This window comes from Theropithecus gelada, chromosome 11 (genome assembly GCF_003255815.1).
Source record: "Theropithecus gelada isolate Dixy chromosome 11, Tgel_1.0, whole genome shotgun sequence".
NCBI classification, from domain to species: domain Eukaryota; kingdom Metazoa; phylum Chordata; class Mammalia; order Primates; family Cercopithecidae; genus Theropithecus; species Theropithecus gelada.
The window spans coordinates 14264756-14274824 of record NC_037679.1 but is presented as its reverse complement, the minus strand read 5'-3'; the positions used below and the strand labels follow the sequence as shown (position 1 = coordinate 14274824).

Below are 10069 nucleotides of genomic sequence, written 5' to 3'. Positions count from 1 at the left end.
ACAGTTTTTGATAAGCAAGTAGAAATAGATATGAAAGGAAATGTTGTGGTTCATAATGCAATTTGTAGGAAAATTTTGGGTCCTAGTCATAAAGTTAATTTCATATTTACTTTCAGAATTCCATTCACCCAAATCTCTCCTTGGTGACTTTTTAACTATATTTTCTCAATAGTAATTGATAAGAAAAGATAGAATAGCATGACCATGATATGGGCAAAATCCAACAAATTCCTTCTAATCCATCAAGTAAAGGCCAAATGATTAACTGGATCTAAAGTTGGGTTTATATTGTAATTTTAATCGCTTTAAAGTTGTTTACTCAGGTGTTATGTATTAAGTTGGTAACTTCTCATCAGTCACTGTATATAGTTCAAAATAATTTAAAGAACTGTTCTATATCAGCAAAAAATCATAATTTGTCTTTGATAACTCTTTAACTGCTATACATGCATATATGTAAAATAGGAAGAAAAGGGGAATGGATGGAAAGAGGAGAAAATAATGATGGCTCATAAAGTCGTCATATATGCAGCTAGTTAAAGGCAATATTGATATTTATCCACTCCATATTACCTTTTGTCTGAACATCAGCCTCAATATCTTGAAGTTGTTTGCTGGTAGGGTGACACAAACTTCACCGTTGAAGGATCCGAGACCCTGTGGTCCTGCCTGTGATTAATTGCTGTGGTTGTTCATTAATATTTACAATGAGTCATGGAAGTATTAGAAGGGTTTCTGGAAAATGTTCTAGGTTACTGCTATACTCCTTCTATATACTGTTGCTAATAAGAATAATTTACCCAAGAGAATACAAAGCTTTTTTTTTTAACTTGTTGGTTCAGCAAAATGAATGTGTTCAGTAAAGAGACTGAATTTAGAGCTCATTTTATTAATTGTTGTGTTCCCCTAGTAAAATTATCCCTCTGTTAAGCAGTAAGAATATTCATTCAGCAGGGACAAATGTCATGCAGGCATCCATCAAAAAAAAAGTTGAGAGTGAGTTGATAGGTTTTACAGTGGTGGCTGACATTCCCATTTTGAACCCTTGTACTTCGACCTGTAATTGCTTCATATATTTGTTGCTAACGAAGAGCACAGATTATATCCTGGATGACAGTTACTCACCTTTCTAAAGCAATGACATCCAGTCGGTCCAACAACTGAATCTTTAATAAATGATTCCGGTCGCTGCCGCCGACGCTACCACAGCGTTTGGGTGTAGAGTTTGGAATCCCTGTGCTGCGTTAACAATGAAGCAGAGTTCGAACGTGCCGGCTTTCCTTAGCAAGATGTGGACGCTTGTGGAGGAAACCCACACTAACAAGATCATCACCTGGAAGCAGAATGGTCAAAGTTTTCTGGTCTTGGATGAGCAACGATTTGCAAAGGAAATTCTTCCCAAATATTTCAAGCACAATAACATGGCAAACTTTGTGAGGCAACTGAATATGGATGGTTTCCGTAAAGCAGTACATATCGACTCGGAAACTGTAAAGCAGGAAAGAGATGGTCCTGTAGAATTTCAGCATCCTTATTTCAAACAAGGACAGGATGACTTGTTGGAGAACATTAAAAGGAAGGTTTCATCTTCAAAACCAGAAGAAAATAAAAATTCGTCAGGAAAATTTTTTTAAAAAATTATAAGTAGTGCTCAGAAGGTTCAAATAAAACAGGAAACTGTTGAGTACAGGCTTTCTGAATTAAAAAGTGAGAATGAGTCCCTTTGAAAGGAGGTGTCAGAATCACGAGCAAAGCATGCACAACAGCAACAAGTTATTCGAAAGATTGTCCAGTTTATTGTTACACAGGTTCAAAATAACCAACTTGTGAGTTTAAAACATAAAAGGCCTCTACTTTAAACACTAATGGAGCCCAAAAGAAGAATCTGTTTCAGCACATAGTCAAAGAACCAACTGATAATTACCATCATAAAGTTCCACACAGTAGGACTGAAGTTTTAAAGCCAAGGGAGATGATTTCAGATGACATCATTATTTACAATGTTACTGATGATAATGCAAATGAAGAAGATATCCCAGTTATTCCAGAAACTGGGATATTAAATCATATCCATATATTATATCATTCATATATATATCCAGGATGTTATATATGGTCCCTCCAATTGTACCCAGTACCCTGATATTGTCACCGTTGAAGATGACAATGAAGATGAGTATGCACCTGCCATTCAGAGTGGAGAGCAGAGTGAACCAGCCAACGAATCCCTAAGTTCAGGCAGTGGTGAGAGCAACCCTCTCATGTCTAGTGCTGTCTACTAAATGGCTCATCCAGTCTGACCTCAGAAGACCCAGTGACCATGATGGATTCCATTTTGAATGATAACATCAATCTTTTGGGAAAGGTTGAGTTGTTGGATTATCTTAACAGTATTGATTGCAGTTTAGAGGACTTCCAAGTCGTGCTATCAGGAAGACAATTTAGCATAGACCCAGGTCTCCTGGTTGACTCTGAGAAAAAAGGATTAGAAACTACAAGAACAATGTAGTTCAGCCAGTTTGGGAAGAGGGAAGAAAATCTAAATCCAAGCCAGATGAGCAGCTTGTCCAGTACACTGCCTTTCCACTTCTTGCATTCCTCGATGGGACCCCTGCTTCTTCTGTTGAACAGGTAAGTACAACAGCATCACCAGAAGTTATGTCCTCTGTAGATAAATCCATAGAAGTTGATCAAGTGAAATTTATCCTACAGTGCAAACACGCAAACACAAATCTATAAATATGGTATACTATATTAACATAATGAAGAACATAAACCATATGATCATCTCTACAGATGCAGAAGAAAAAACATTTGACAAAATCAAACATCTTTTAATAATATAATAAAAAACTCTCAAAAAATGTGTGGAGAAGAAATATACCATACCTCAGCACAATAAAGGCCATACATGACAAGCCTACATGCACACACGCGCACACACACACACACACACACACACACACACACACATCTGTGTTGCTGATACGGTTTAGCTCTGTGTCCCCACTCAAATGTCATCTCAAATTGTAATCTTTGTGTGTCAAGGGAGGGAAGTGGTGGGAGTGATTGGATCATGGGGTGGTTTCCCCCATGCTGTTCCTGTGATAGTGAGTGACTTCTCACAAGATCTGATGGTTTAAAAGTCTGTGGCAGTTTCCCCCTCACTCTCTCTCTCTCTCTCCTGCCGCCTTGTGAAGAAGGTACTTGCTACCCCTTTACCTTCCACCATGATTGTAAGTTTCCTGATGGCTCTCCAACCATACAGAACTGTGAGTCAATTAAACCTCTTTCTTTATAAATTACCCAGTCTCAGATATGTCTTTATAGCAGTGTGAGAATAGACTAATACAATTGCCTACTGGTGACATTTATTAACAGGCTTTTTTATTAATAGGTTAGTTATCAAACTTCTGTAAGTGGTAACACTATGTTTTCTACTTTCTCAGATAACATTTTTAATATGGTGCTTCATAATTAACCCCGGGTTTTCCCTTTTTTCTATACTTCCGCTACTACAGTGATAATCCAGATTTGGTACCTACTCAACTCAACTTGAACATTATTTTTTTTAAATCCTATCTGATTTCTTTTTTCTCCTCAGCATTTACTTTTTAAGATTCCAGATTTATCTTTCTCAAACACTATTTTAATTATGTCATTTCTTTCTTAAGAGATTTTGTTACTTCCCAATTTCCTATTTAGCAAATTGGGCTTTCTATTACTCTCCAAATTGTAACCTCTATGAAACCAGATGAGATGTCTCACTGCATCCATTCATCTTGCACAGTGTAGGCTTAACACGTTGATTTTAATTATACCCGATACATTCTCTTTGAATCTGGTTCTAAATCCTACCAATACTTAAGATTCCGTTCATATCTCCCCAGAGTTACCATTGGCTTGCTACGGTAGCCAAACTTGGCATCACTTCTCCATACTCTTTTTAAATATTATTATAGTTATCGCTACATATGATAGCATCTATTTATGCTTTGGTTATTTAATGCATGTCATTTTACATTTACAATTGAATTTTCAGTTCCTCACAATGAAATGCATTACTTGCAAGATCCAATAACACTTATCATAATTTGGAATGCAGCATAAGTGCTCATTCATTTTTAATTTATTGAATTCATTTATAGTTCATTTGTGATAGTTAATATTGAGTGTCAACATTATTGGATTGAAGGATGCAAAGTATTGTTCCTGGGTGTGTCTGTGAGGGTGTTGCCAAAGGAGATTAACAGTTGAGTCAGTGGACTAGGAGAGGCAGACCCACCCTCAATCTGGTGGACACCATCTATTCAGCTGCCAGTGAAGTGAAGCTAGGATAAAAGCAGGCAGAGGAACATGGAAGGACTAGACTGGCTAAGTCTTCTGGCCTCCATCTTTCTCCTGTGCTGGATGCTTCCTGTCCTCAAACATCGGATTCCAAGTTCTTTAGCTTGTTGGCTCCTGAACCTATACCAGTAGTTTGCCAAGTACTCTCAGGCCGTTGGCCACAGACTGAAGGCTGCACTGTCAGCTTCCCTACTTTTGAGATTTTAGGACTCAGACTGGTTCCTTACTCCTCAGTTTACAAACAGCCTATTGTGGGACTTCACCTCGTGATCATATGAGTAAATACTTCTTAATAAACTCCCTTTCATATATGCATCTATCCTATTAGCCCTGTCTCTCTAGAGAACCATGACTAATACATCTTATTTTAAAAAGTTTTGAAGTAACTTGCAACAACTGCAGTAACAAACTAATTTATTAAATATATTCAAAACTTAATTTGGGCCAAGCATTTTTCTAAGCACTTTACATGAATTTCATAATTTAATCATTAAAACAATTTCATATACTAATGAAACTTTTTATAAGTATATAAATACCAATAACCTTTTTTATTATACTTTAAGTTCCGGGATACACATGCAGAACATGCAGGTTTGTTACGTAGGTATACACATGCCATGGTGGTTTGCTGCACCCATCAATCCCTCATCTATATTAAGTATTTCTCCTAATGCTATCTCTCCCATAGCCCTTCACCCCCGACAGGCCCTGGTGTGTGATATTCCCCTCCCTGTGTTCTCATTTTTCAACTCACACTTATGAGTGAGAACATGCTGTGTTTGGTTTTCTGTACCTGTGTTAGTTTGCTGACAATGATGGTTTCCAGCTTCATCCATGTCCCTGCAAAGGACATGATCTCATCCTTTTTTATGACTGCATAGCATTCCATGGTGTATATGTGCCATATTTTCTTCATCCGGTCTATCATTAATGGACATTTGGGTTGGTTCCAAGTCTTTGCTATTGTGAATAGTGCAGCAATAAACATACATGTGCATGAGTCCTTATAGTAGAATGATTTATAATCCTTTGAGTATATACCCAGTAATTGGATTGCTGGGTCAGATGGTATTTCTTGTTCTAGATCCTTGAGAAATCGCCATACTATCTTCCACAGTGGTTGAATTAATTTACACTCCCACCAACAGTGTAAACGCATTCCTATTTCAACACATCCTCTCCAGCATCTGTTGGTTCTAGACTTTTTAATGATCACCATTCTAACTGGCATGAGATGGTATCTCATTGTGGTTTTGATTTGCATTTCTCTAATGACAAGTGATGATGAGCTTTTTTTCATATGTTTGTTGGCCACATAAATGTCTTCTTTTGAGAAGTGTCTGTTCATATCCTTCATCCACTTTTTGATGGTGTTGTTTGTTTTTTTCTTGTATATTTGTTTAAGTTATTTGTAGATTCTGGGTATTAGCCCTTTGTTAAAACTTAAAAATGCCCTTTGTCAGATGGATAGATTACCGAAATTTTCTCCCATTCTGTAGGTTGTCTGTTCACTCTGATGATAGATCTTTTGCTGTGCAGAAGCTCTTTAGTTTAATTCGATCCCATTTGTCAATTTTGGCTTTTGTTGCCATTGCTTTTGTTGTTTTAGTCATGAAGTCTTTGCCCATGCCTATGTCCTAAATGGTGTTGCCTAGGTTTTCTTTTAGGTTTTTTGTTGTTCTAGGTCTGACATTTAAGTCTTTAATCCATCTTGAGTTGATATTTGTACAAGATGTAAGGAAGGGGTCCAGTTTCAGTTTTCTGCATGTGGCTAGCCAGTTTCCCCAACACCATTTATTAAATAGGGAATCCTGGAGGGCGGAGCAAGATGGCCGAATAGGAACAGCTCCAGTCTCCAATTCCCAGCGCGAGCGACACAGAAGACCGGTGATTTCTGCATTTTCAACTGAGGTACTGGGTTCATCTCACTGGGGAGTGCCGGACGATCGGTGCTGGTCAGCTGCTGCAGCCCGACCAGCGAGAGCTGAAGCAGGGCGAGGCATCGCCTCACCTGGGAAGCGCAAGGGGGAAGGGAATCCCTTTTCCTAGCCAGGGGAACTGAGACACACAACACCTGGAAAATCGGGTAACTCCCACCCCAATATTGCGCTTTAAGCAACCAGGCACACCAGGAGATCAGATCCCACACCTGGCCGGGAGGGTCCCACGCCCACGGAGCCTCCCTCATTGCTAGCACAGCAGTCTGTGATCTACCGGCAAGGCAGCAGCGAGGCTGGGGGAGGGGCGCCCGCCATTGCTGAGGCTTAAGTAGGTAAACAAAGCTGCTGGGAAGCTCCAACTGGGTGGAGCTCACAGCAGCTCAAGGAAACCTGCCTGTCTCTGTAGACTCCACCTCTGGGGACAGGGCACAGCTACACAACAACAACAACAACAAAAAAAAAACAGCAGAAAGCTCTGCAGATGCAAACGACTCTGTCTGACAGCTTTGAAGAGAGCAGTGGATCTCCCAACACGGAGGTTGAGATCTGAGAAGGGACAGACTGCCTGCTCAAGTGGGTCCCTGACCCCTGAGTAGCCTAACTGGGAGACATCCCCCATTAGGGGCAGTCTGACACCCCACACCTCACAGGGTGGAGTACACCCCTGAGAGGAAGCTTCCAAAGCAAGAATCAGACAGGTACACTCGCTGTTCAGAAATATTCTATCTTCTGCAGCCTCTGCTGCTGATACCCAGGCAAACAGGGTCTGGAGTGGACCTCAAGCAATCTCCAACAGACCTACAGCTGAGGGTCCTGACTGTTAGAAGGAAAACTATCAAACAGGAAGGACACCTACACCAAAACCCCATCAGTACATCACCATCATCAATGACCAGAGGCAGATAAAACCACAAAGATGGGGAAAAAGCAGGGCAGAAAAGCTGGAAATTCAAAAAATAAGAGCACATCTCCCCCGGCAAAGGAGCGCAGCTCATCGCCAGCAACGGATCAAAGCTGGATGGAGAATGACTTTGACGAGATGAGAGAAGAAGGCTTCAGTCCATCAAATTTCTCAGAGCTAAAGGAGGAACTACGTACCCAGCGCAAAGAAACTAAAAATCTTGAAAAAAAAGTGGAAGAATTGACGGCTAGAGTAATTAATGCAGAGAAGGTCATAAACGAAATGAAAGAGATGAAAACCATGACACGAGAAATACGTGACCAATGCACAAGCTTCAGTAACCGACTCGATCAACTGGAAGAAAGAGTATCAGCGATTGAGGATCAAATGAATGAAATGAAGCGAGAAGAGAAACCAAAAGAAAAAAGAAGAAAAAGAAATGAACAAAGCCTGCAAGAAGTATGGGATTATGTAAAAAGACCAAATCTACGTCTGATTGGGGTGCCTGAAAGTGAGGGGGAAAATGGAACCAAGTTGGAAAACACTCTTCAGGACATCATCCAGGAGAACTTCCCCAACCTAGTAGGGCAGGCCAACATTCAAATCCAGGAAATACAGAGAACGCCACAAAGATACTCCTCGAGAAGAGCAACTCCAAGACACATAATTGCCAGATTCACCAAAGTTGAAATGAAGGAAAAAATCTTAAGGGCAGCCAGAGAGAAAGGTCGGGTTACCCACAAAGGGAAGCCCATCAGACTCACAGCAGATCTCTCGGCAGAAACTCTACAAGCCAGAAGAGAGTGGGGGCCAATATTCAACATTCTTAAAGAAAAGAATTTTAAACCCAGAATTTCATATCCAGCCAAACTAAGTTTCATAAGTGAAGGAGAAATAAAATCCTTTACAGATAAGCAAATGCTTAGAGATTTTGTCACCACTAGGCCTGCCTTACAAGAGACCCTGAAGGAAGCACTCAACATGGAAAGGAACAACCGGTACCAGCCATTGCAAAAACATGCCAAAATGTAAAGACCATCGAGGCTAGGAAGAAACTGCATCAACTAATGAGCAAAATAACCAGTTAATATCATAATGGCAGGATCAAGTTCACACATAACAATATTAACCTTAAATGTAAATGGACTAAATGCTCCAATTAAAAGACACAGACTGGCAAACTGGATAAAGAGTCAAGACCCATCAGTCTGCTGTATTCAGGAGACCCATCTCACACGCAGAGACATACATAGGCTCAAAATAAAGGGATGGAGGAAGATTTACCAAGCAAATGGAGAACAAAAAAAAGCAGGGGTTGCAATCCTAGTCTCTGATAAAACAGACTTTAAACCATCAAAGATCAAAAGAGACAAAGAAGGCCATTACATAATGGTAAAGGGATCAATTCAACAGGAAGAGCTAACTATCCTAAATATATATGCACCCAATACAGGAGCACCCAGATTCATAAAGCAAGTCCTTAGAGACTTACAAAGAGACTTAGACTCCCATACAATAATAATGGGAGACTTCAACACTCCACTGTCAACATTAGACAGATCAACGAGACAGAAAGTTAAAAAGGATATCCAGGAATTGAACTCATCTCTGCAGCAAGCAGACCTAATAGACATCTATAGAACTCTCCACCCCAAATCAACAGAATATACATTCTTCTCAGCACCACATCGTACTTACTCCAAAATTGACCATATAATTGGAAGTAAAGCACTCCTCAGCAAATGTACAAGAACAGAAATTATAACAAACTGTCTCTCAGACCACAGTGCAATCAAACTAGAACTCAGGACTAAGAAACTCAATCAAAACCGCTCAACTACATGGAAACTGAACAACCTGCTCCTGAATGACTACTGGGTACATAACGAAATGAAGGCAGAAATAAAGTTGTTCTTTGAAACCAATGAGAACAAAGATACAACATACCAGAATCTCTGGGACACATTTAAAGCAGTGTGTAGAGGGAAATTTATAGCACTAAATGCCCACAAGAGAAAGCAGGAAAGATCAAAAATTGACACTTTAACATCGCAATTAAAAGAACTAGAGAAGCAAGAGCAAACACATTCGAAAGCTAGCAGAAGGCAAGAAATAACTAAGATCAGAGCAGAACTGAAGGAGATAGAGACACAAAAAACCCTCCAAAAAATCAATGAATCCAGGAGTTGGTTTTTTGAAAAGATCAACAAAATTGACAGACCACTAGCAAGACTAATAAAGAAGAAAAGAGAGAAGAATCAAATCGACGCAATTAAAAATGATAAAGGGGATATCACCACTGACCCCACAGAAATACAAACTACCATCAGAGAATACTATAAACACCTCTACGCAAATAAACTGGAAAACCTAGAAGAAATGGATAATTTCCTGGACACTTACACTCTTCCAAGACTAAACCAGGAAGAAGTTGAATCCCTGAATAGACCAATAGTAGGCTCTGAAATTGAGGCAATAATTAATAGCCTACCAACCAAAAAAAGTCCAGGACCAGATGGATTCACAGCTGAATTCTACCAGAGGTATAAGGAGGAGTTGGGACCATTCCTTCTGAAACTATTCCAATCAATAGAAAAAGAGGGAATCCTCCCTAACTCATTTTATGAGGCCAACATCATCCTGATACCAAAGCCTGGCAGAGACACAACAAAAAAAGAGAATTTTAGACCAATATCCCTGATGAACATCGATGCAAAAATCCTCAATAAAATACTGGCAAACCGGATTCAACAACACATCAAAAAGCTTATCCACCATGATCAAGTGGGCTTCATCCCTGGGATGCAAGGCTGGTTCAACATTCGCAAATCAATAAACATAATCCAGCATATAAACAGAACCAAAGACAAGAACCACA

At 39.7% G+C, this 10069-nt stretch overlaps 1 pseudogene; it reads left to right on the top strand.

Annotated features, from left to right (window-relative positions):
- The first annotated feature begins 1250 nt into the window (after window positions 1-1250).
- The window catches only part of LOC112634229, a 27220-nt pseudogene continuing 18401 nt past the window's right edge, over window positions 1251-10069 (top strand).